At 41.3% G+C, this 26,634-nt stretch overlaps 1 pseudogene; it reads left to right on the forward strand.

The window, feature by feature from the left end:
• The first annotated feature begins 19,032 nt into the window (after positions 1-19,032).
• Positions 19,033-25,830, forward strand: LOC142198630 (olfactory receptor 2A7-like; annotated as a pseudogene).
• Positions 25,831-26,634: the final 804 nt, after the last annotated feature.

Genomic DNA, 26,634 nt, shown 5'->3' on the forward strand with positions numbered 1-26,634 from the left:
CCTTCACCATCTTCCCAATAATCTTCTTTTTAGGCAGGACACAAATACATCTGCATCACCATGCTTATCATCATCATCAGCACCATCATCATCTCTGTATGCTTATCCTCCTCCCCCACAGCAATGTCAGTCATCTATAGGGCAACATGTGTCCAGGACACAGCAATTTGTGTCCAGTCATTCTGCTTTACCTCACATCAGGCCAAGCTGCTGGCAACATTTTCACTGTAGAACCACTTAGTGGATTCCACTGCATTTTTCAACTTATAACACATGCTCAGTCTCGATGGAGATGTACCTATTTGAAATTTTTTCACTAGGAAAGTTGTCTCTGCTTGACATCTCTATGTGGGTCTCTTCTCGGATATGTCCATGGGGAAATGTGGGGAGACCTGCATGTCAAATTTGATATGTGGAACAGAAATTATCAGCAGGGTCAATAGGTGGTTTAGATGGCCAATTGGGTCAAGGTGTAACGTGGCGGTGTTTACAGTCCACAAATTTAACAAGGCCAGGTGCTAGTACTGACACCACCTCTTTAGATGCAGGCACTAACCAGACAAAACCCATCCACTTCCTCTAGTTCCTCCTCTCTGGAAAATTTACGACCCCCAACTTCCCCATGGCATGCCATTGTTTCCAGTTCCCTTCCCTCATTTCATAGCTTTAAGGTCATACACACATGGTACAGCACATGCTGTAGTGTCTGGACAACAGAAGTGCAAATAATTACAGGGACAATGTGTGATATTTAAATATTTCAGTGGAGGCTTATGAGGGAAGTGGGTCACCTTCTGAAGCCCTTTAAGGAAGCCACCATGTGTGTCAACAACAATGACAATTGCAATTTCAGTATTGTCATTCCATATATATATATATACAGTATATATATATATATATATATATATATATATATATACAGTCCTATGAAAAAGTTTGGGCACCCCTATTAATCTTAATCATTTTTTGTTCTAAATATTTTGGTGTTTGCAACAGCCATTTCAGTTTGATATATCTAATAACTGATGGACACAGTAATATTTCAGGATTGAAATGAGGTTTATTGTACTAACAGAAAATGTGCAATATGCATTAAACCAAAATTTGACCGGTGCAAAAGTATGGGCACCCTTATCATTTTATTGATTTGAATTCCCCTAACTACTTTTTACTGACTTACTGAAGCACAAAATTGGTTTTGTAACCTCAGTGAGCTTTGAACTTCATAGCCAGATGTATCCAATCATAAGAAAAGGTATTTAAGGTGGCCAATTGCAAGTTGATCTCCTATTTGAATCTCCTCTGAAGAGTGGCATCATGGGCTACTCAAAACAACTCTCAAATGATCTGAAAACAAAGATTGTTCAACATAGTTGTTCAGGGGAAGGATACAAAAAGTTGTCTCAGAGATTTAACCTGTCAGTTTCCACTGTGAGGAACATAGTAAGGAAATGGAAGACCACAGGGACAGTTCTTGTTAAGCCCAGAAGTGGCAGGCCAAGAAAAATTTCAGAAAGGCAGAGAAGAAGAATGGTGAGAACAGTCAAGGACAATCCACAGACCACCTCCAAAGAGCTGCAGCATCATCTTGCTGCAGATGGTGTCACTGTGCATCGGTCAACTATACAGCGCACTTTGCACAAATAGAAGCTGTATGGGAGAGTGATGAGAAAGAAGCCGTTTCTGCACGTACACCACAAATAGAGTTGCCTGAGGTATGAAAAAGCACATTTGGACAAGGCAGCTTCATTTTGGAAACAAAAATTGAGTTGTTTGGTTATAAAAAAAGGCGTTATGCATGGTGTCCAAAAAGAAACAGCATTCCAAGAAAAACACTTGCTACCCACTGTAAAATTTGGTGGAGGTTCCATCATGCTTTGGGGCTGTGTGGCCAATGCCGGCATCGGGAATCTTGTTAAAGTTGAGAGTCGCATGGATTCCACTCAGTATCAGCAGATTCTTGAGAATAATGTTCAAGAATCAGTGACGAAGTTGAAGTTACGCCGGGGATGGATATTTCAGCAAGACAATGATCCAAAACACTGCTCCAAATCCTCAGGCATTCATGCAGAGGAACAATTACAATGTTCTGGAATGGCCATCCCAGTCCCCAGACCTGAATATCATTGAACATCTGTGGGATGATTTGAAGCGGGTTGTCCATGCTCGGCGACCATCTAACTTAACTGAACTTGAATTGTTTGTCCAAAATACCTTTATCCAGGATCCAGGAACTGATTAAAAGCTACAGGAAGCGACTAGAGGCTGTTATCTTTGCAAAAGGAGGATCTACTAAATATTAATGTCACTTTTCTGTTGAGGTGCCCATACTTTTGCACCGGTCAAATTTTGGTTTAATGCATATTGCACATTTTCTGTTAGTACAATAAACCTCATTTCAATCCTGAAATATTACTGTGTCCATCAGTTATTAGATATATCAAACTGAAATGGCTGCTGCAAACACCAAAATATTTAGAACTAAAAATGATTAAGATTAATAGGGGTGCCCAAACTTTTTCATAGGACTGTATATATATATATATATATATATATATATATATATATATATATATATATATATATATATATCTTACAGGAGATGTTTACAGTCAGGCAATGAGAGGTAGAAGAATAATACCAACTTCTACTTCTTAGTCAAGTGTATCACCTTCAAAAACCCTTTAAGGAGGCCACCACATGTGTCAGCAGCTGGGACAATTGCAATATCAGTAATGTAATTTCTTTATTATCTATCTTACAGGAAATATTTACAGTCTGGCAATGAGAGGGAGAATAATAATAATAATAATAGAAACTTTTACCTCTTGGTCACTGTCACCACCTTAGGACGTTAGAAGAAAAACTGGCCAAAAGAAGAAGAACTACATCTGGGATTTCTAGACTGGAGGAAGACTTGCCTTTAAATGCAGAGAGGGGCCTTTGATATTTCCCTGCCAGGATACTGACCCTTATTTGTTTTTCTTAGAATTTTATGAATTGTCATTGTGCTAATGTTATGTTGCTAGGGCGTTTGTTCCAATACGGTGATAACTAGCATGATAATCCAGATTTTCTTCTGTTACCAAAGTTCTGTTCTCATGATCAGAAAATCCTTTCCAATTAGAGAATATTCTAGTTTTTTTCATCTGGCAGACCAAGCAAATTTACAGCATGCCACATTTTTTTTTTGAAAATCTGTAATTGTCACTCCTCCACCTTCAATGCTGTGCTGCTATGACATCTGTTCCCATACAGGGGTAATTTTGGCAACTCCTTTTAAAACGCCAATTCCTATTTCAACTTGCAGACAATCCAAGCATTTTCCCACAAATTTGTCTTCAAATTCTGTAGCTTTCGTAGCCACAGTGTTGGTATCATTAAAAAAAGATATACTATTACTTCTTGCAATACCAATGGAGTGATGGTGCGGCATTCTGTTACTTTAAAGGGATAATCTTTGGTGGCATTTTTAGAAAGCCATTTCTTCTTCTACAGTGTCCTACACTATGTTTTATAGATAGGTTCCTTGGAGCCCTGACAGTGTCCTACACTATATTTTATAGATAGGTTCCTTGGAGCCCTAAGAGTATTCTACACTATGTTTTATAGATAGGTTCCTTGGAGTCCTGACAGTGTCATACACTATGTTTTATAGATAGGTTCCTAGGAGCCCTAAGAGTATTCTACACTATGTTATATAGATAGGTTCCTAGGAGCCCTAAGAGTATTCTACACTATGTTATATAGATAGGTTCCTTGGAGCCCTGACAGTGTCCTACTGCTGGGAACTTTTTCTCTAGTAGATTTTTCCAGAACTTTTAAAGCATCATCATTTTTTTGGGAGAATTATACGTCATGTTATGAACTGTAAAGCTAAAAATGTCTCCAGTTCTTAAGCAATTTGGAATATTTTACTCCATGGACATAGAGAATCAGACTGCAGTCACTAAACTGGTTCTTGTTGGTTTTACCGATAATGTGGCAGTGAATATTTTGCTATTTTTTGTTTTCTTCTTTATCTATGTTGTGACAATTATTGGGAACGTTCTAATCATTTGCGCAATCCTCACCAATCCTCACTTACACACCCCGATGTACTTCTTCCTCATTAATCTGTCTTATGTGTTATAGATTTGTGTAACATTTCATGCGCTGTGCCCAAGTTACTGATGGACCTGATGTCAACCCAGAGAACCATATCGCTCATGGCCTGTAGTGTACAAATATTACTTCTACTCTGGATAGGGAATATTGAGTGTTTGCTTCTCACTATTATGGCCGTTGATCGATATGTGGCCATCTGTCATCCCCTCCATTACCCCATTCTCATGCGGTGGAGCGTGTGCCGCGGTCTTGTCTTTTTCATGTACATATTCAGTTTTGTCAATGTCTTTCTTCCATCGTTTACAATGCCAGTAACATTGTGTTCTGCTAACAAGGTCAACCATTTTATGTGTGAGGCTTCATCACTGCTAAAGATCTCGTGTAGAGATACCCATATTAATGAGATTGTCATGTTCTTCTCCAGTTTCCTTTCTCTTATCTTTCCCTTTGTAATTATTTTACTGTCCTATATCTGTATCATATCTTCTGTGTTTAAGGTTCACGCTGGAGCAAGGTCTAAGGCTTTCTCCACGTGCTCCTCACACATCATGGTGGTGGCTTTATCCTTCAGTACTGGAACGGTCACATTCTTGGCACCTACAGATCCTTCTTCCAACCAGGAGAAATATGCCTCTATCTTCTACGTCATTATATCTCCAATGTTAAATCCTTTCATTTACAGTCTGAACAATCGAGATGTTAAAGGGACCATCGCAAAGATCTTGTGAAACTTCATATGAATAAATTATGATAAAATTATCAAGTGCAGCCAACCATCCGCACATACCAACAGAGGAAGACATCTTCTGTGCTGAGCATAAGCCGAAAGCTTCTGGCGCTTGGATATTAGGAGATATCAGGGATAGTTGAATATTTTAGTAAGTTATATAACTTACTTGTTTTTATAACATTTCTCGAGATAAAATTTGAAAAATTCTGTCCCCTTTCTTTGTTCACAAACACATGAAGACTGGGATGGGAGGCTACTCATGGTGAAAGGCAGAATTGCCTCCCGTATGTATACCTTCGTTAGTATGTACGCCCCGAATAAAAAGCAGGCCAATTGGATTTTGGAAGCCCTCGCGAAAGGAACTTGTTCTCGGAAGGCCAAGTAGTACTGGCAGGCGATCTTAATCTCACTCTCAACCCCTTTCTCGATACCTCCTCAGGAGTCTCTAGCACGTCTCAAAAATCTCTTGGAAAAGTGCTCCAAGCATTCCATGATGTTAACTTGTGTGATGTTTGGCGCTCACTTAATCCATCCATCAAAGACTACTCATTCTTCTCAAACCCTAGACAATCTTACCAAAGATTAGATTATATTTTTGTATCAAAGTCACTGTTACCCTTCTCCTTGAAATCCCGCATTGACAACATTACAGTTTCGGATCATGCTCCGGTCTGGGCGTCTATCTCGCTCAAACAACTACCGAGAAAAGACTGGTGTTAGAGATTGAATGAGACGCTCATTGATAAACCGGACCTTGTATCGCAAATTAGCACTCAACTCAAGTGACATGTGTCCTACAATTGTGTGGGAAGCGCACAAGTCGGTAATTAGAGGAACATTCATCGCACTCGCATCTAAACTTAAGAAAGACTCCCAGGCAGCTCTTGATAAACTGTTAAATAACATAGCAGCGACTGAGAGAATAAGGAAGGTCAGTAAACAGATTCCATTTCAGGAGGAACTTCGGAAACTTAGAGAAAAACTGAAAGACATGCTTAATACCCGCGCAGCTAAACACTACTTACATTATTATTATTATTATTATTATTATTTATATAGCACCATTAATTCCATGGTGCTCTGTACATTATTATATTAATTCCATAGTGCTTTACATTATTATATTAATTCCATGGTGCTGTACATTATTATATTAATTCCATGGTGCTCTGTACATTATTATATTAATTCCATGGTGCTCTGTACCTCCTGAGGAAGCCGGTCGCACGGCGAAACGCGTCAAGGTGTCCTTGCCGTTTGTGTTGGGGATTTGGGACTATATCCATCTGCTACAATGACCTTAGGTATTTTCTAAATCTTATATGATTCCAGCTTGAATTATTTATGTACTGGGCTTCCTTTATTCATGTATGCACGATTTATGTGCAATTATCATATGGGCTTTAACCTTTGGAAGTTACCCAGTCTGTGATATGATTTGATCTTTTTGATCAATCTTATTCAGCTGTATTGATACCATTGGTCTTATTATCTCTTGCAATGGAGTATAACATGATCTAATAATTGTATAGTATCTTGTCTTCAGGGTTGAAATTAATGTTTACAGTTATTTATACATTCATATATTTATACCCTGGATATTTAAGTTCTATATGTTAATTGTGATTTATATATAGTCTCAAATCCTCCGTTTGTCACTGTGTTTTCAACTCTGGCTAAACCATCTGCCCAGCTGCTATTTATTTTTGTATTGGTATTATAAAGATGTATTTAAATTTTATATGATTGACTGAAAATTATTTGAGCATTATTATATTAATTCCATGGTGCTGTATATTATTATATTAATTCCATGGTGCTCCGTTCATTATTATATTAATCCCATGGTGCTGTACATTATTATATTAATTCCAGGGTGCTGTACATTATTATATTAATTCCATGGTGCTGCACATTATTATATTAATTCCAGGGTGCTGTACATTATTATATTAATCCCATGGTGCTGTACATTATTATATTAATTCCATGGTGCTTTACATTTGGGGGTTACATACAGTACACAGAATATACAGGTAGATATAATACTAACAGTGACCGACTGGCACAGTGGGGTAGAGGGCCCTGCCTGTGAGGGCTTACAATATAAGGGGGAAGAGGGATAGAGACAGAAGGAGAGGGGGAGACTGTACAGATGGCGGTGAGGTGATAGTGTTATTGGAGGTTGTTGGCCTTCCTGAATAGGTGAGTCTTCAGGGCCATCTTGAATCCTGTGATTGTGGGGGTCAGTCTTATGTGTCTTGGTAAGGAGTTCCAGAGTATGGGGGATGCACAGGAGAAATCTTGGAGGCGGTTGTGTGAGGAGCGGATGAGAGCAGAGCGGAGTAGGAGGTCATTGGAGGATCTGAGGTTACGTGTGGGCAGGTAGCGGGAGATGAGGTCAGAGATATATGGAGGGGACAGGTTGTGGATGGCTTTGTATGTTAGCGTTAGTAGCTTGAATTCAATTTGCTGGGCTATGGGTAGCCAGTGGAGGGACTGGCAGAGGGGAGCAGCCGATGAAGATCAGGGGGTGAGGTGAATTAAACGAGCAGCAAAGTTTAAGGTGGACTGGAGGGGGGCGAGGGTCTTTGCTGGGAGTCCATGGAGAAGGGTGTTGCAGTAGTCTAGGCGGGAGATTATGAGGGCCTGGACGAGCATCTTAGTAGTTTCAGGAATGAGTGGATTCGGTGGATGTTCTTGAGCTGGAGGTGTTGAGGGTTTGAATATGTGGCTTGAAGGATAGGTCGGAGTCCAGGGTTACCCCAAGGCATATACGCCCATGGCGATAAAGCCGGAAAACTGATGACAGCTATGCTCCATAAACGCAAGTCTAAATGTTTTATCTCTAACATCAAAGATGTCTCTGGGCGACTGCGCTCCTCCACAGCGGACATAACATCAGCCTTCCTCTCTTTCTACTCTGATCTCTATAATCTTGATAAATCAGACACATGCCTCCAGAGAATCGAGAGACACACTGACAGCTGCCTTTCTTAATTCCATATCTCTTCCAACCTTGACACCCTCAGAGGCCATGACACTCACAGATCCCATCTCATATCAGGAAATTAAAGATGCAATTTCTTCCTTCCCAGTAGGCAAAAGTCCTGGACCAGACAGGTTACCCATACAGTATTATAAAATATTCCAGTCCGAATTGACCCCTCATCTTGCCCAAATGTGCAACACCCTCCTCGAGGGAGCCTCTCTTCCCAGGCAGACCCAGGAGGCCCATATCACCCTCCTCCCAAAAAATGGCAAAGACCAAACGGAATGCGGAAGCTATCATCCGATTTCCCTCCTTAATCTTGACCTCAAAATATGGGCAAAAATTTTAGCCCTGAAGATAAAACATTTAATTCCCACCCTTCTTGACCCGGAGCAATCTGGGTTTGTTATGGGAAGAGAGGGCAAAGATAACAAACAACCCGGAATTAGGTCTCCCTAAAATACTGGACCTACTCATTCAATATGGCCACATATCTGAATATAAAACCAATTTAGATAAATCTGAAGTTTTAAACATAAACATACCTCGCCACAGATTGGAACGCCTGAAACAAATCTCCTCTCTTAAATAGACAAGCAAGTCCATTAAATATTTAGGAATAAAGCTCACGGCAGACCCCGCTCAATTATACCAGGAAAACTTCTCCCCCTTACTGACCACCAGTAAGACCATGCTGCATAATTATGCGTCCTTCCCATTTTCATGGTTTGGAAGACGTAGTCTGATTCGGACTTATGCTTTACCTACAATACTGTATCATCTCCATATGGTAACCATACGCCTCCCATCCTTATTTTTCCGCTCTATGAGAACCATATTCACAAATTTCCTTTGGAAATCCAAGAGACCCTGCTTACCAATTAAGCTCTTGATGAAGAAACAATTAGCTGGGGGTATAGGTCTACTGGATATAATGGAATACTATAAAGCGGTACAGCTTAAACAATGGACCAAGTTAGCGGTCCCCGCCATGAACCCCACTATCTTTACGCTCTCTCTCTCCACTTTTGGCCCCTACGCATTGGCTCCACATGAATGCTGGTCAAAAATCCAAGACTGTGGACCAATTACTCCTGGGAGCATCGGAAACCTGGAGCTCATTAAGAGACTCACTAGCGCCAGACATCTCTCCTCTTACTCCGCTAGGAATTCTCCCTTACTGGGACAATAAGTTTGGAGGCGAACCCACAGCCTTGTGGAGGAAATTGAGTCGCTATAGTGTCTCAGACATTCTGAATGATTCTGGGATCTTTGACCCCCGGAGAATCGAATTGTTAATATCGCAAGAAACCTTGCCCTTCCTACATCGCCTCCATCTCACGAAAGTTACCCAAAAGTGGTTTGGAACTCATACAGTCAGAAAGAACTTCACCTCCTTTGAGAGGGCTACCATCGCAGCCAATAAACTCCTGCGCAAAACCTCTTTTATGCTCGCCAAGTACGTGAATCCACCTGTGCCTTCCAAACCAGCATTCCTGACCTCATGGGAAATAGAAGTGAAAATTACTCTATCTGAAGAACAGAGAACACAGATTCTTTCGCACTCCCATGGTTTTTCCCCATGTGTTCGCCTCCAAGAAGGGCACTACAAATTATTCACCAGATGGTACCATACCCCCCTATGGCTTTATAGAATGAAACTATCAGATTCAGAGAAGTGCTGGAGATGCCAGACACAGGTGGGCTCTTTGTTACATATTTGGTGGCAATGTCTTATTATCAGCAAATTTTGGACTGAGGTTCAATCAGTCCTACGGAGATGTGTTTCTCCGACCTTTTCCCTCACCCCAGAAATGGTGCTTCTAGCTTTGCTGTCAGCGGAATACAAACCTTCAAGGAAAAATCTGGTCTCCCACCTAATCTGAGCTGCTAATTCACTCATTCCATGCAAATGGTTAGACACTTCCCCACCCACTAAAGCTGATTGGATAGGAAAGGTGAACCAAATAGCGAGATTCGAGGAATTATCTATTACCCCACTATCACATCAAAGTGGGAAAATACCTGGAAACCTTCTTTACTCCCCAAATGGATGGACACAAACCCAAATTTAAGCTAAAGAAACATTAACAACCACCCCTTTAAATCACGTTGCCCATGACAACCACAGATGGAATAAACAATGGGAAATCCAAAGGCCCTCACCCTTAACTTTCATTGTGGATGTGTGTGTGTGTGTGTGTGTGTGTGTGTGTGTGTGTGTGTGTGTGTGTGTGTGTGTGTGATGTGGTAAGACCTTCCAAAATTCACTTTTCTAGCCCTTAACATGAGCCCTTCCAAATTAAGTTACAGGCCCTTAAGCTGAGCTCCCAGCAGAGATTGAGGCCTTCAGGTGACTTCAGCCTCTACCTGCAGAGTTTTAGGCCCTTTAACTTAATTCAGCCTTACACCAGCAGAGATTTGTTGGTTTTTTGGGTGAGTTGAGCCTTTAAACAGCAGAGATTCAGATTTTGTCCATTGGCATGACTAGAGCCTTTAAAATACAGTGCTTTATGCCCTTTTGGTGACTAGAGCCATGCAGCAGCAGTGTGTTAGGATCGGGTCTCGCAGGTTCCCATCACAGCGCACAGCGCCACCTGCGGGCCAATCCAAACCTCGCCCTCGGCATTGTGCAGGAAGATGTCTGGAGTCTAAGTCCAGCTTTTGGCCCACTGATCATGCTCAGAAATTTTGGAGCCGCTCAGAGGCTAAGTGCCGTTCTCTCCCCACTGAGCATGCTCAGACATTTTGGGTCTGCTCTGAGGCTAAGTACCAGTTTGGCCACACTGAGCATGATTGGTGACATCATGCCACTGCCCCTGTTGGGCGGGGACTAGCCTTTAAATAGTGTGAGCCGACGCCCACCCAGTGCTCACATTTGCTTAAAATTTGTTGAGACAGGAGGTTAGGGCCAGGTTCCAGACAAATCTAGGAGCTGAGTAGGGATCCAGCTAGTTCCCCTTGGCTCTGCCCTTTGGAACCCGTCAACCCATTCCCAGTTCAACTGCCTTGCAGGATAGGAGTTTGTTGTTAGACTGACCAGGAGTGAAGTTCACCCCTGGCAGTCTTGTGTCAGCAGTGTAGTGTAGCACATGCAAGGTCTGGTTCTCCTGCTGTAAATTGCAGGGGCTGCTGACAACTTGATTTGCTCAACTGCTGTACATTGTTACGCTCTCCCAGTGACGCTTAACTGGAGAGAGTCTGTTGCCGCCTGTTCACATTTGTGTTGCACAACTTCACTGCCAGTGCAGTTCAACTGGTGGTGCATAATTCAGACATACGGCTGCCCATCTGGGCCTGTGGACCTCGCCGCAGTACTCTGCGGCTTAGCGGTTCTGGTTGTGTTATTTATTATTTTTACATATACACACAGTACCATAACACTGTTTCATTTTTTGACCCTTGGGGTGACACCTAAAAAATTAGATTTCAGGCCCTTGGGGGTGAGCCCTAAAAAATTGAGTTGCAATGGGGGGGGGTGGGTGGTAATGGAAATATATATATATATATATATAAAAAAAATTCACATTCAGAAGTAGGGGCTGGGGTTCTAGGAGGAGGATGAGGAGGAAGAGTAAATTGGGTGCTGGCAGCTTCTCTCTAGTACCTGGACTGTGGAGTGGATATACAGCTGGGTATCCACGTTCATGTCCTCGCCCACGTCCCCTGCTGCTACTGACAATGGACACTGCTGGCAGCCCCTCTCCAGTACCTGGACTGTGGGGTGGATATACAGCTTGGTATGCACGTCCACATCCTCGTGCACGTCCCCTGCTGCTACTGATGAGAGGCAATGCTGGCAGCCCCTCTCCAGTACCTGGACTGTGGACTGGACACCCTATTGGGTATGCATGTCCACGTCCTCGCCCACATCCCCTGCTGCTACGCTGCATCATGTATTAAGCTCTGAAAAGAGCTGTTATTTCCTGCCTAACCAAAGCTATGAAAGCACTGTATCTCCCTGAGAACAAGCTCTCCCTATCACTCCAAAACTGAAATGACACAAATATGGCAGCAGCCGTTCTTATGAATGGGAGGTCACATGTTTTTGGCAGCCAATGGGTTTTTTTCACTGCCTCCATTGTTGTAGTTCCTGTCCCACCTGCCCTGTGCAGTTATTGGTGCAAAAAATGCACCAGGTGGGAGGGGACACAAATTTTTACTACGTATGCGGCCTTGTATTCAATTGTGAATGAATACATCGAACGCCATGATATTCGATCAAATACCTATTCGACCAAACCGCGTTCGCTCATCTCTAGTTGTAATACCAAGGGGTTAAGGATTGCAGTATTTCATGAAACAAACATGAGATAATCTTAATTACACTGTTTTGTTTTGGATGATTATAATAATTGATATAATTAGTAAAAAGAAAAATAAATAATTAATCTCCTGAGCTGATATGTGTCCTTATATAAAGCGGAGTCAGAGAAGCGCGTTCCCCGTGTGCAGGAATACGCTCGCTGTCACTTGTTTGCAATATTTCTTTCTTGTATTATATTTCTTGTTTTTATGGTATTTTTAATGTGTCTGAGGACTTTAATTCAACCAAGAAGGTCGGTAACAGGAAAATACCCATCAATGTAAATGTGTTTCATCTGAGGTTCCTTGCATTTTGTTTTCTGTAATAAATAACAGGAACATATGGGTCGCTCTAAACATGTTTCATTTAAAATTTTTGAATTTTTTGATCTTTTTTGTTGTTATAAATTACAAGAATATAGGGGTCAATCCAAAAGTGAGATTTCTTGAATTTTTGGTTATTTTTTTTCTGCATTTGCTGACTTGGGTAATGTTCAAATAAAAGATGTACAATGTCTTTCTAGTATCAGAAATATTTTCAAGATGGAGATGAAAGCCTCACATGGCGAACCGCATGAAAAAAGGGCAGTGGAAAAAAACCACAGCAAAAATATATTGCGTTTTTTCCACAACATTTTTCATGCTTTGGGCTAAGGCCCCAACGGAAATGCATCGCGGTTCTTCACGCAGCACTTTAAACAGAGTTCATGGAGATTTCCTCTGTGGACTTTCTGTGACCATTATATCTACGGGAAAGCCGCTGATGTTTCCGTAGATATAATTGACATGCTGTGATTTCCAAAACCACACCGGTTTTAAGCACAAATTGGGCATGGGGTCCGCATGAATCCCATTCACTTTGCATTTACTGTAAAACGCCAAAATTTTTACCACCACGTTTCTGCCAGAGGCAAACTGCACCATTTTCGTCCCGAGGTGCCCTGGCCTTAGGGTCCATTCACACGGAGTAACGCCAGGCGGTTTTTGTGCTTATTTTGTGCTTATTTTTACAGCCATAAAAAGCAGTATCCATTGAGTTCTATGGTAAAATGCTGGCGTTTTTTACGCCTGTATTTTTACGTCCGTTATTTTATTTTATTTTATCTATAAAACATAATAACCCAAACAAAAAACAAATAAACACACAATGTCAATCAATCATTTATATGTAAGTAGTGAAGTAAAATGACTAAAATAAACCAGGGCAGGGGACAGCTTAAAAAAGAAGGAGGAAACACTTGTACTATTCTACTACTTGTACTACTTAACTGTGCTACTAATCCCCCCATCGCAAGTACTAACAATAAAAATGTTGGTGGCAACAGCAACACTGCATCTGGATTTGGCAGTATCAATGGTATTCACCAGGATTTTGGACTTCCTGAGAATTACATTTTTGATTATTTTTCTCATTAATTTCAGTCACAGCTGAAAATGAGATCTGGCAGCAGTGGAGGACAAATGTGGAGTCAAATTTCTGTGTGTTCCTTCTCCTTCTCCTCTGCTGTTGTAACATGTAATTTACTGAAATACATTGTCTTTTTCATGTTCTGTGACAATGAACCCACTCCCTCGTAGTCATGAAGCAGCTGCTGAAAGAAATATTCCTCCTAGCCCAAGTCTTCCTCTTCTTTATCTTATTGATGAGTTGCATGGGAACAGACAGTGGTTTTTGAATGTTGAGGGGACAAAGATGGAAGAACGGACTGGTGTTGGTGATGGAGGTAGTTGCGCTAATAGGAGTACTAGGAGGACATCTGTAGGTGTGAATTATGAGGGTAGAGAGGAATCCCATTGTCATGACTGGTGGTAGTGGTGGATGTACAAGTGGCAGGGATTGTGATACCGGTAGTTACTTTCACTGCAGTACCACTTGGTGGATTACACTGCATTTTTCAACTTGTGCTTAGTGCTTTAACTTGTGCTTCATAGCATATACTCAGTCTAGATGAAGGCTACCTAGCAGCCATTTTTTCACTAGGAAATTTGTCTCTGCTTCTCAGATATGTCCATGGGAAAATGTGGGGAAACCTGCATGTCACCTTTTATGTGTGGAACAGCAATTATGAACAGGGAAAATACATGGTTTAGCTGGGCAACTGGGTTAATGTATAATGTATCAGCATTCATAATACAAAAATGCAACAAGGCCAGGTGCAAGTACTGACACTACCCCTTAGGTGCAGGCCCTGTTCCAAACACTAGACAGGACCCATCTGCCTCCTTCATTTTCTCCTCTTTGGATAATTTCTCACCCCCCAATGTCACCAAGTCATGCCATTGCTTGCAGTTTCCTTCCTTCATGCCATGGCTCTTTGGCATGGCACAATAGAATGGCATGGCTGCAGGGACAATGTGTGATTTTGATATTTTCCATTGGAGGCTCATGAGGGAAATGTCTCACCTTCTGAAGCCCTTTAAGGAGGCCACCACATGTGTCAACAGCAGGGAAAATTATAATATCAGTGATATAATTTCTCTATTATATATCTTACAGGAAACACAATCCGTCAATGAGAGGTAGAAGAGGAACTGGACAAAGATTAAGAACTGCGCCTGGGACTTCTAGAGGGGTAAAAAACAGTCTTGCCATTCAATGCCGAGAGGAGCCATTGATATTTCACAGCCAGGGTTGGAACTGACTCTTACTTGTTTACCTTTGATTGGATAATCTTTGATGACTTTTCTAGAAAGTCATTTCTTCTTCATTACTTTCAACCAAACACATTGACACACATTTTTCTTTAAAATAACAAGCCTGTTGCACTTACAAGTCCCTAGGAGTACTAAGAGTGTTCTACACTATGTATTATAGATAGGTTCCTAGGAGCCCTGACAGGGTTCTACACTATGTTTATAGATAAGTTCCTAGGAGCCCTGACAGTATTCTACAGTATGCTTTATAGATAGGTTCCTAGGAGTCCTAAGAGTGTTCTACACTATGTTTTATAGATAGGTTCCTAGGAGCCCTAAGAGTATTCTACACTATGTTTTATAGATAGGTTCCTAGGATCCCTGACAGTATACTACACTATGTTTTATAGATAGGTTCCTAGGAGCCCTGACAGTGTTCTACACTATGTTTTATAGATAGGTTCCTAGGAGCCCTGACAGTGTTCTACACTATGTTTTATAGATAGGTTCCTAGGAGCCCTAAGAGTGTTCTACACTATGTTTTATAGATAGGCTCCTAGGAGTCCTGACAGTGTTATACACTATGTGTTATAGATAGGTTCCTAGGAGTCCTGACAGTATTCTACACTATGTTTCATAGATAGGTTCCTAGGAGTCCTGACAGTATTCTACACTATGTTTATAGATAGGTTCCTAGGAGCCCTAAGAGTGTTCTACACTATGTTTTATAGATAGGTTCCTAGGAGTCCTGACAGTATTCTACACTATGTTTATAGATAGGTTCCTAGGAGCCCTGACAGTATTCTACACTATGTTTATAGATAGGTTCCTAGGAGCCCTAAGAGTGTTCTACACTGTGGTTTAAGGCATAAACTCTGCTTTGCTCATCCCAAAACAAATATTTAGACTGAGTCACCCAAACTGGAAACTAAATAAATCCCTAGAGGTTCGCCCAACTCTACCAATGACAGGTAAACCTATGTCTTCTGGAGATATTATATTACATCATTTTTGTTCATTTACACAGGATCAACTCCAGCATTAACAATCTGATGGGAACTTTTTCTCTAGTAAATTTTTCCAGAACCTTTTAAAGTAATTTTTTTGGAGAATTATACATAATGTTATGAACTGTAAAGCTAAACATGTCTCCAGTTCTTAAGCAATTTGGAATATTTTACTCTATGGACATAGAGAATCGGACTGCAGTCACTAACCTGGTTCTTCTTGGTTTTACCGATAATATGGCAGTGAATATTTTGCTATTTTTTGTTTTCCTCTTTATCTATGTTGTGACGATTATTGGGAACGTTCTAATCATTTGCGCAATCCTCACCAATCCTCACTTACACACCCCGATGTACTTCTTCCTCATTAATCTGTCTGTTATTGATTTGTGTAACATTTCATGCGCTGTGCCCAAGTTACTGATGGACCTGATGTCAACCCAGAAAACCGTATCGCTCATGGCCTGTAGTGTACAAGTATTACTTCTACTCTGGATAGGGACTAATGAGTGTCTTATTCTCACTATTATGGCTGTTGATCGATATGTGGCCATCTCCCATCCCCTCCATTACCCCATTGTCATGCGGTGGAGCGTGTGCCACGGTCTTGTCTTTTTCATGTACATATTCAGTTTTGTCAATGTCTTTCTTCCGTCGTTTACAATGCCAGTAACATTGTGCTCTGCTAACAAGGTCAACCATTTTATGTGTGAAGCTGCATCACTGCTAAAGATCTCATGTAGAGATACCCATATTAATGAGATTGTCATGTTCTTCTCCAGTTTCCTTACTCTTTTCTTTCCTTTTATTCTCATTTTACTGTCCTATATCTGTATCATATCTTCTGTAGTTAAGGTTCATGCTGGAGCAAGGTCTAAGGCTTTCTCCACGTGCTCCTCACACATCATGGTGGTGGCTTTATCCTTCGGTACTGGAATGGTCACATTCTTAGGGCCTTCTCCAGACCCTTCCTCCAACCAGGAGAAATATGTCTCTATCTTCTATGTCATTATAACTCCAATGTTAAATCCTTTCATTTACAGTCTGAACAATCGAGATGTCAAAGGAACCATAGCAAAGATCTTGTGAAACTTCATATGAATAGATAGTTACATAGTTACATAGTAGATGAGGTTGGATAAAGACATTAGTCCATCAAGTCCAACCTATAGCCCTACAATCCCTACAGTGTTGATCCAGGGGAAGGCAAAAAACCCCATGAGGCTCATTCCAATTGCCCCATTTCAGGGGAAAAATTCCTTCCCGACTCCAAATCTGGCAGTCAGTAGAAAACCCTGGATCAACGTGTCCTTAAAATCTAGAGTCCATAACCTGTTATATTTTTCTCCTCAAGAAAGGCATCCAGGCCCACTTTGTACTTGTTCAGTGAATCCGCCATCACCACATCCCGGGGCAGAGAGTCCCATCGCCTCGCTGTTCTTACTGTGAAGAATCCCCTTCTATGTTTCTGGTGAAACCTTCTCTCCTCCAGACGTAGAGGATGTCCCCTTGTCACTGTCACTGGCCTAGGAGTAAAAATATCCTTAGAAAGTTCTTTGTATTGTCCCTTCATGTATTTGTACATTGTTATTAGATCTCCCCGTAGACGTCTTTTCTCTAAACTGAATAACCCCAAGTTTGTTAACCTCTCATTGTCCTCCAGTCCACCCATTCCCCTAATCATTTTGGTTGCCCGTCTTTGCACTTTTATAAGTTCACTTATGTCTGTCTTGTATATCGGGGCCCAAAATTGTGCACAATATTCTAAGTGTGGCCGTACCAGTGATTTGTATAGAGGCATAACTATGTCCTTGTCATGAGAATCTAGACCTCTTTTGATGCATCCCATCATTTTATTTGCCTTGGCAGCAGCTGCCTGACACTGGTCACTAAAGGTAAGCTTGTGTCCACCAAAATCCCTAAGTCTTTTTCATTGACAGTCTTACCCAGTAATTTACTATTTAGCACATAGTCAGACATGTTATTACGTCGCCCAAAGTGCATTACTTTATATTTGTCAACATTAATCTTCATTTGCCAAGTCTCCGCCCACCATGCTTCCAGTTTCCTTAGATCCCGTTGTAATATTCTACTATCCTCCTCATTATAAATTACCCTACAAAGTTTAGTATCATCTGCAAATATGGACACCCTGCTGTGTAATATGGACACCCTGCTGTGTAATATGGACACCCTGCTGTGTAATATGGACACCCTGCTGTGTAATATGGACACCCTGCTCTGTAATATGGACACCCTGCTCTGTAATATGGACACCCTGCTCTGTAATATGGACACCCTGCTCTGTAATATGGACACCCTGCTCTGTAATATGGACACCCTGCTCTGTAATATGGACACACTGCTCTGTAATATGGACACCCTGCTATGTAATATGGACACACTGCTATGTAATATGGACACCCTGCTCTGTAATATGGACACCCTGCTGTGTAATATGGACACCCTGCTATGTAATATGGACACCCTGCTCTGTAATATGGACACACTGCTCTGTAATATGGACACCCTGCTATGTAATATGGACACACTGCTATGTAATATGGACACCCTGCTCTGTAATATGGACACCCTGCTATGTAATATGGACACCCTGCTATGTAATATGGACACACTGCTATGTAATATGGACACACTGCTATGTAATATGGACACCCTGATGTGTAATATGGACACCCTGCTATGTAATATGGACACCCTGCTGTGTAATATGGACACCCTGCTATGTAATATGGACACCCTGCTCTGTAATATGGACACCCTGCTCTGTAATATGGACACACTGCTCTGTAATATGGACACCCTGCTCTGTAATATGGACACCCTGCTCTGTAATATGGACACACTGCTCTGTAATATGGACACCCTGCTCTGTAATATGGACACCCTGCTTTGTAAACCCTCTACCAGGTCATTAATAAAGATATTGAACAAGATTATTATAAAATTATCAATGTAGCCAACCATTCATGCATGCCAACAAAGGGAGCAGTTTTCTGTGCTGAGCATACGCCGTAGGTTGAGGTTCTTGGATGTGGATCTTAGGAGATATCAGGGAACTTGGCGTAGTTGATTATTTAGTTATTTAACAGGTCCACTTTTATCTGGACAACCACTTTAAGCTTATCAAAAATCACTACTGTAACCCAGAAGTCCTCAGGCATGACTGATTATAAATCCTAGTGTAGTATCTACCGTAACCTTAGGGGGCTCAGTGGGGCCATGTCCATGCAGTCATGAGTCAGGTAAGTAAGGCATCTGGCCTTGTGCAAAACTTATTTCACAAGGTTCGTCTGGCAGTTCAGTTTGGACTGATCACCTCCAAACTGAAACTGCTAATATTATACTCTGGGGTCGTCATACCCCGGATTATACTTATCGGAGGTCTAGGGGAGGGGAGCAAGCATGCCTAAACAGTTTTACTTTCCTCTCCTGGGCTCCAGCACAACTCCTTGCTGTTTCTGACCTCTTTACTAAAGTCACAGACATCATGTTGGTCAGGTAAGTATCAATGTATAATCCACATCTGTGACATCATTGAAGATGGCTGCAGACAGCAGGGAGTTATGTTGGAGCCCAGGAGAGGTAAATAACACTAGTTTGAGTACCACTCGTCACCTTGGCTTGTCACCTCCCCTGAGCCTCTGATTCTATAATAATAATTCATGGGAAGAGTACCCAAAAAATTTCAGGTTCTGTCAAATCTGAAATTTTTGCAGCATGTGCAATGAACACCGTAGGGGCCATTGTAGAACATAATACTGCATGAAGGACTGCTATGGGACATTATACTGCGGGCAGGGGACGCTAAGGGACATAATATTTTGTGGAGGGGCCACTTTGGGACATTATACTGTGTGCAGGGACCACTGTGGGATATTAGTATAATGTTTAGAGGGGCGTATGGAAAATTTTACAGTGTGAGATGGCCGCTATGCAACATTATACTGTGTGCAGGGGCTGTTATATGGCCTTATACTGTGTGGAGGTGTTACTATGGGACATTATACTGTCTGGAGGGGCTGCTATGGGACATTATACTTTGTGAAGGGGCCGATATGTGACATTATGCTGTGTTATATTTTATCGCAGAAAGGAGCGCAATACCATGTGGGGGTGGGGGAACCATTGATGGCTCATGTTCGAACTGCCACCCTTCTTATAGATGCCATCAACACTCGAGGAACCCTGGAAAAAGACTAGTTAGAGGTGTAACTCACTGCCACTCAATGTCCGGATGGTCTAGCCACCTTTTCTTGTTGCACCTCCTTGTTGGGGTGCATTTACGCTATTTCCCCCATAGACTAATTAGACCTTTCATGTACCTGCAAAATTTTCAAAAATTGCAAATGTCTTGCTCCAATTACAGACAGTATGCAGGATTGCATAGTACTGTCAAGTCTTTCATCCTTGGTCTTGTCAGACTTCTTTTGCCAGATTGGCTATGCTCTGTACTTGGATGCTTTTACCATTGAGCCCATAGAGGAGACATTTTACATATACTGCTGCTGAAAGATGGGGTTATTCTTTATTTGTGCCTCAATATTTAAATGACTTTAGGGAACTGAGCAGGTGTAATGGTCACTAGTCTTTTTTTTCTCATATGCAACCAGATACAAACTTACAGGACCTACACAATAGTCAGAGAAGCAACCAAAAACACTTCAGGGAAAGCCACTTATACTGAAACAGATTGAGGAAAGAAAACTGACAAAGAAGAGGTTGGACAGACTGACTTGACTCAGTGAGAAAGCTATAGCTTCAGATGATGTATTTTGGGAATGCAAAGCTCTCCCTTCCCTGGACTGTCCTCATCCCATTTGTCCAATGCAAACTCAACAGACACCACCTGAGGAGTCTGTGCATGGTTACTCTCAAGTCTTTGGGTGGTTGAACAGCAACAATGGATAAAATTTGAAGTCTTCAACCTGGTACATCATCTCTGACTCTCAATGATAAGAGAGAAAGGCCACAATGTTAAAAAACAAACAAACTATGTTTAAAGAATGTCTATAGAGATGAAACTGCTCTATTGCACAAGTGTCAGACAAGGTTAGATTATTGACATATACAAGAGTTAACCATCTCTGTAAGCAGCAGGAGAAGAAGCACAGACTCGCTCATTCACTGCCTATGAACTTATCCTAGTCCTCTAACTATTGCTGGAATTCTGATAGCTTTTTCTGAAGTTTGCTACAGTCAATGATACAGTGAAATGGATCTCAGGTCTATATGCATGTCCACCGTTTACAGCAACTAAAGGCTGGAAACGAATACACAAGTGTTTTGTCTGTAGATCCTCTCTGCCTCCGAGTGTAAAAAAAACGAGCGGTGTGGCTAAACCCAAAGTTTTTGGAAAAGTTGTTTTGAACCCAGTACATTACAAGCCAATTGCTTATATCTAATAGTAACCACTTTCTTTCTTTTTAATTGATTACTTTTTAAGATTTTCTATATTTTTGTCAACAATTCAACAATCCAGTCTTTATATAGTATATGAAGTAGATGAAGCCTTGTCTTGGGACTAACATATCAATTCTCAAGAGTAGAGTAAAGGTTTTTATACAGCCACTCCCATTGTCATCTGCACATTGAGCTCAATGGGTGCGCTTCTTCCTGCTCTCCATGTTCTTATATCCTGTTTTCTGCTTCGCAGCGACTTCTTGAATGTGTTTCTATTTATTCAGGTATTTCATTGTCAGACTATGGAGACTATAGAAATGGGGAATGTTGATCCAGAGATCTGTCAGGGGTCAGAAAGAATTTTTTTTTTTTTTTTTTCATTTTATGGCAGCATGAATATAAATATGGCAATGGAGCCCACAACTAATGGGGCTCATCTGAAGCTAAAAACCAGGATCGATGATGGGAAGATGCTAAAAAACAGAATATCACATATGACGATTTTCAATGGAGCCCCGTGGTTCCATGTGACTCCTGTATGGAGGGCTGGATTATGTCAGATGTTTTTTAACTTTTTTTCTTAGTAATTTTTATGGATGTAACCATCTTTAACCTGCATCAGGTAACTTGCTGCAGTGTCACAAAAGCCATTGAAAAGGAAGTTTTATGCACTTATTTACTTAACTTGTAAAAGGGGAGGTCAATAAGAGACATCCACTGGTTTCTTCCTCTGTAGATTAAACACTAGGGTTCAGCGATCGGGATCGAAAAAGATCGGATTCCGATTGATGATCGAGTAAATTTCATGATCGCGATTGGAATTCCAATCCCGATCTTTTCCAGGGGATCGGGGTCGGAGGTTATCTCAAGATCGGCTCAACCCTAAAAATTACTTATCCCATAGAGATGTATTGACTAGGGTTAAGCGATCGGGATCGGCTGGAAAATGATCAGATTTTAAAATCGATCCTGAAATCTCAAGATCGGCTCAACCCCATTAAACACTTTACTGTGCAGTTCCATAAGTAGCACTCTCATTGTAGACTTACTTCTTACACGGGGGTACATTTACAGCCTTGCCTACACCCTTACACCCTTGCTTACATCTCCGGTTACTCCATCATAGATGAATACATTTGTGGTCCTTTCTTCACACATAGACCCTCAGAAGATTTTTCAGTTGTCGCTGTACGCTACAACAAGTGGATTTTCTCTTCTTGAAGACGTTCTCTTGTGCTCTTTCTAGCTTACTCTAGGGTTCCCCGGTAATGACCAAGTCATTTTTTGCAGTCTGTCACTACCTGCTCACTATCTCCCAGCACCAGCAATTTATAAATAGACCCAGATCCATGGCTATACGGCTGCATTATAATGCTCAGTAGCTAGCAGATGAACTACTATCCTGTTTAACATCTTAAGGACTCATGAAATTTTGTTCATTTTTTTCAAATTTTCCTTTCCTATCGACATAGATAAGGGAGGGCTTATTTTTTGCATGATGAATTGTACTTTCATTTTGTAACATTTTGCGGTACGTATTATGTTGTGATTAGCTTTCATTCATGTTTTTGGTGAGTCTCTGATCCCCAGTGCAATGTACTGTAGTACATAGTATTGTAGCAGATTGTACATAGGCTGCCTATGTGTAACAAAGGTGGGCGGTCAGAAGGCCATTACATGACCTGCTGGCTTTCATGGAAATCCCTCTGTCACCACAATATTATCATGGGGATCTAATGTGTAGCAGGGAGTTGTGGTAATCTTGCCCTTAGACCCCTGAAAGCTGCTGTATTCGCTATTGATCATGGCCTCCGAGGGTTTAATCTGTCAGAGTTGAAATCCTGTTTGGCTAGTCCAAGGCTACACTTGCAAAACAGCTGGATGCTGGAAGTAATGCTGCAGGCACCGCTCCTGTGTCTGAAGCATTTTACCGTTGTGCTATTACAGAACTTAGCATTAATTACACGCTGTTACGGTTCTGTGTGTATATATAAAAATAATAATTAACACAAACAGAACCGTTAAACTGCAGAGCACTGCAGCGAGCTCCACAAGCCCAGATGGGCAGCCGTATGCCTGAATATGAACCACCAGTTAAACTGCACTAGCAGTGATGTTGTGCGGCACCAATGTGAACAGGCTGCAACATACTCTCTCCAGTTAACTTCACTGAGAAAGCATGCCTATGTATAGTAGTTTGAGTGAAGCCAAATGGAGCCTTGCAAGAAGCACCTGCTAATTACAGCAGGAGAACCAGGACCTAGCATATGCTTCACTCTGCTACACAAACAAGACTGCCAAGGGTTAACTTCACTCCTGGTCAGTCACACAACAAACTCCTTGACCTGCAAGGAGCTACACAGCAGTTAGACAAGGAAAAGGCTTTACTGATTCCCACTGGCAGAGCCAAGGAATTCTAATTTGGTCCCTAGACAGCTCCTGCCATTAACTGGAACTTAGCCCTGACCTCCTGTCTCAAAGTATTTCTATTCAAAGTGTGAGCACCGGGTGGGCATCGGCTCACACTATATAAAGGCTAGTCCCCGCTCACCAGGGGCGATGGCATGACGTCACCGATCATGCTCAGTATGGCCAAAATGGGACTTAGCCTCTGAGCTGCTCCAAAATGTCTGAGCATGCTCAGTGGGCCGAAAGCTGGACTTAGACTCCAGACACCTCACTGCACAATGCCAAGGGCGAGGTTTGGATTGGCCTGCAGGTGGCAATATGCGCTGGATGGGAAGCCTGCGGGACCCAATCCTAACACGCTAAGTATGACGTAATAGTGTGTAGCAAATCAGTAAAGTAGTGTTAGCCCTTTACACTTTTTCCAGGCTACACCAAGCAGGGAAGGGGTTAACATAAATAAAACCATACTCATTTGTCCTTTTCTCTACTGTCCCATCCACAGTCCCCTTTGCTGGTTCCATTCTTCTGATGAAGCTACACTAGAAGGCAATGATACATGGGGGGTTCTTGCCCTTGTCCAATAATAGGGCATTTTTTCATACCCTTAACCTTTCATGTTCTTGATGCATTTTTGCGAGGATCGATTATGTGTGACATTATGGCTGTGATGTTGTTGTAGTATGTCGTAGTTGCAATTTATTTATATGACCCAGAGATACATTTTGACTCCAGGGGAGGGTTTCCTATATGTTTTCATGAGCTCCAGTGTTTAATTCGTTTTAAAAGTTTTTAAGTTTCCATTTATGTATTGTGAATAAAGTTATTTTTCTGACAATTGGGATGTGCGCTGTATTGGTATTGGGCAAAGGGACTTTAGAAGGTCAGCTCAGCATGACGTTGTGTTGAACCTTCTTGGCTTATTATTTAGTTGGAGGATGTTCTGGTGTTTTGGTAGATCGGTCCATCCCTGGTGAGGAGGTCCAGATAGTAAGTGTATCATCCTGTATATTTTCTGTAGATGTTCCTGATTATAACATTCTGGATTTGGCCTGGTGATGAAGATGAAGTTCTTGGGTGAGCTGACATAAAGTAACAACGTCCTATGATCAAAAAGGAAAGACCTACAAGTAGATGTATTATTGAGACAATCAAAGCCATCAAGACCATGGTCAATGGAATTATTTTTAAGGACAACATGGAAATTAATATGGAACCATCTATGGACATGTTCTCACACCTTTATATTTACTTTCATAGGAATTGGAGACAAATATGAACAATAAGACATTGGCCAATGAAGTTATTCTTCTTGGATTTTCTGATGATATGAACATTAATATTTGTTTGTTTCCAGTATTTTTCTTAATTTATGTATTTTGTATATTTGGAAACTGCCTTATCATATGTATCATTATACTGAATCCTCCTTACACACTCCAATGTACTTCTTTCTCGAGAATTTATCCTTCATAGACTTGTGTTACTCCTCATCGGCGATACCTAAGCTGCTCGTAGACCTCTTATCTACTCCTAGGACGATATCAGTCATTGGTTGTCTCACACAGTTTAGAGTTCTGCTATTGATAGGACAATCTGAATGCCAACTTCTTGCCGTCATGGCCTATGACCGATACGTGGCCATCTGCCGCCCCCTCCACTACCACATTCTCATGAGGTGGAGAGTTTGCTGCTATCTAGTGACGTTCATTTGGATATTTAGTCTCATAAGTACAATCATCCCATCCATTGCCATGCCTTTTACTGTGTGTTACCCCAACAAGATTAACCATTTCATGTGTGAGGTCCTATCGGTGCTGAGCTTGTCCTGTGATGATACCTCTCTTCAAAAACTTGTAATTTTTATCATGGGTTTTATTGTTCTTCTTCTCCCTTTTGTGTTAATTTTTGTGTCCTATATTTGTATCCTATCTTCCGTACTGAAGATTCCCTCTGCAGGAAGGGCGAAGGCTTTTTCCACTTGTACCTCAAATCTTACTGTGGTGGCCATGTTTTTTGGGACTGGATTAATGACTTATTTAAGACCACCTTCTGAATCTTTGAACGAGAACAAGTATGGAGTTTTTTTCTATGCTATGATATCTCCAATGTCTCATCCTCTTGTATATAGTTTGAACAATAGAGAGGTTAAAAAAACACTCGTGAAATATCTCAAATGGAATCTCAATCGCCGTAAGCAAATTGCCAGCCATGAGGACAGATAATGGGGGACATTCACGAAATAATAATAATAATAATAATAATAATAATAATAATAATAATAATAATAATAATAATAATAATAATAATAATACATTGTATTTATATTGAGCCGCCATATTCTGCCTCACTTTACAAAATTGTAGGGTTCAAAAAGAGACATCACAGAGAAATAGTCACTTCACTCAATGGGACTGAGGGACCTGCTCGCAAGAGCTTACAATTTATGAGATAAAAGGTGGTGCAAGAGGTAGCAGAGGCTGTAATTTGTGATAAAGCTTAGTTTCATTACATATATAAATGCTTAATGAGCCGTCACCAGTCATGTCCTATAATGTGCAGATGATGCCTGGACACAAAGTTACAGTCCGATACGACATCAAATCATGTGGGGTATTACAGGAGTATGAACAGAGGGGGGTCCGTTTTAGGGATTCTAATTATGATACGGAAGGGTTTACGTTAGAAATTGTGATCGGCCTGTCTGATAAGATGCGTCTTTAGTTTGCGCTGGAAGCTGTAGAAATTGGTAGTTAATCAGATTGTCCGGGGTAGAGCATTCCAGAGAAGTGGTGCAGCTCGGGAGAAGTCTTGTATACGAGCGGGGGAGGTTCTGATAATAGAGGATGTAAGTGTTAGGTCATTGAGTGAGCGGAGAACACAGGTTGGGCGGTAGACAGAGATGAGGGAGGAAATGTAGCAGAAAGATAGTGGATAAAACAAAAATAGACCAAGCGATCCAAGATTTTGGAGATGAAGGGGAGGTTAGAGACGGGTTGATAGTTAGCAGCACAGCATGGGTTCAGGGA

Source organism: Leptodactylus fuscus, chromosome 3 (genome assembly GCF_031893055.1).
Source record: "Leptodactylus fuscus isolate aLepFus1 chromosome 3, aLepFus1.hap2, whole genome shotgun sequence".
Classification (NCBI taxonomy): Eukaryota; Metazoa; Chordata; class Amphibia; order Anura; family Leptodactylidae; genus Leptodactylus; species Leptodactylus fuscus.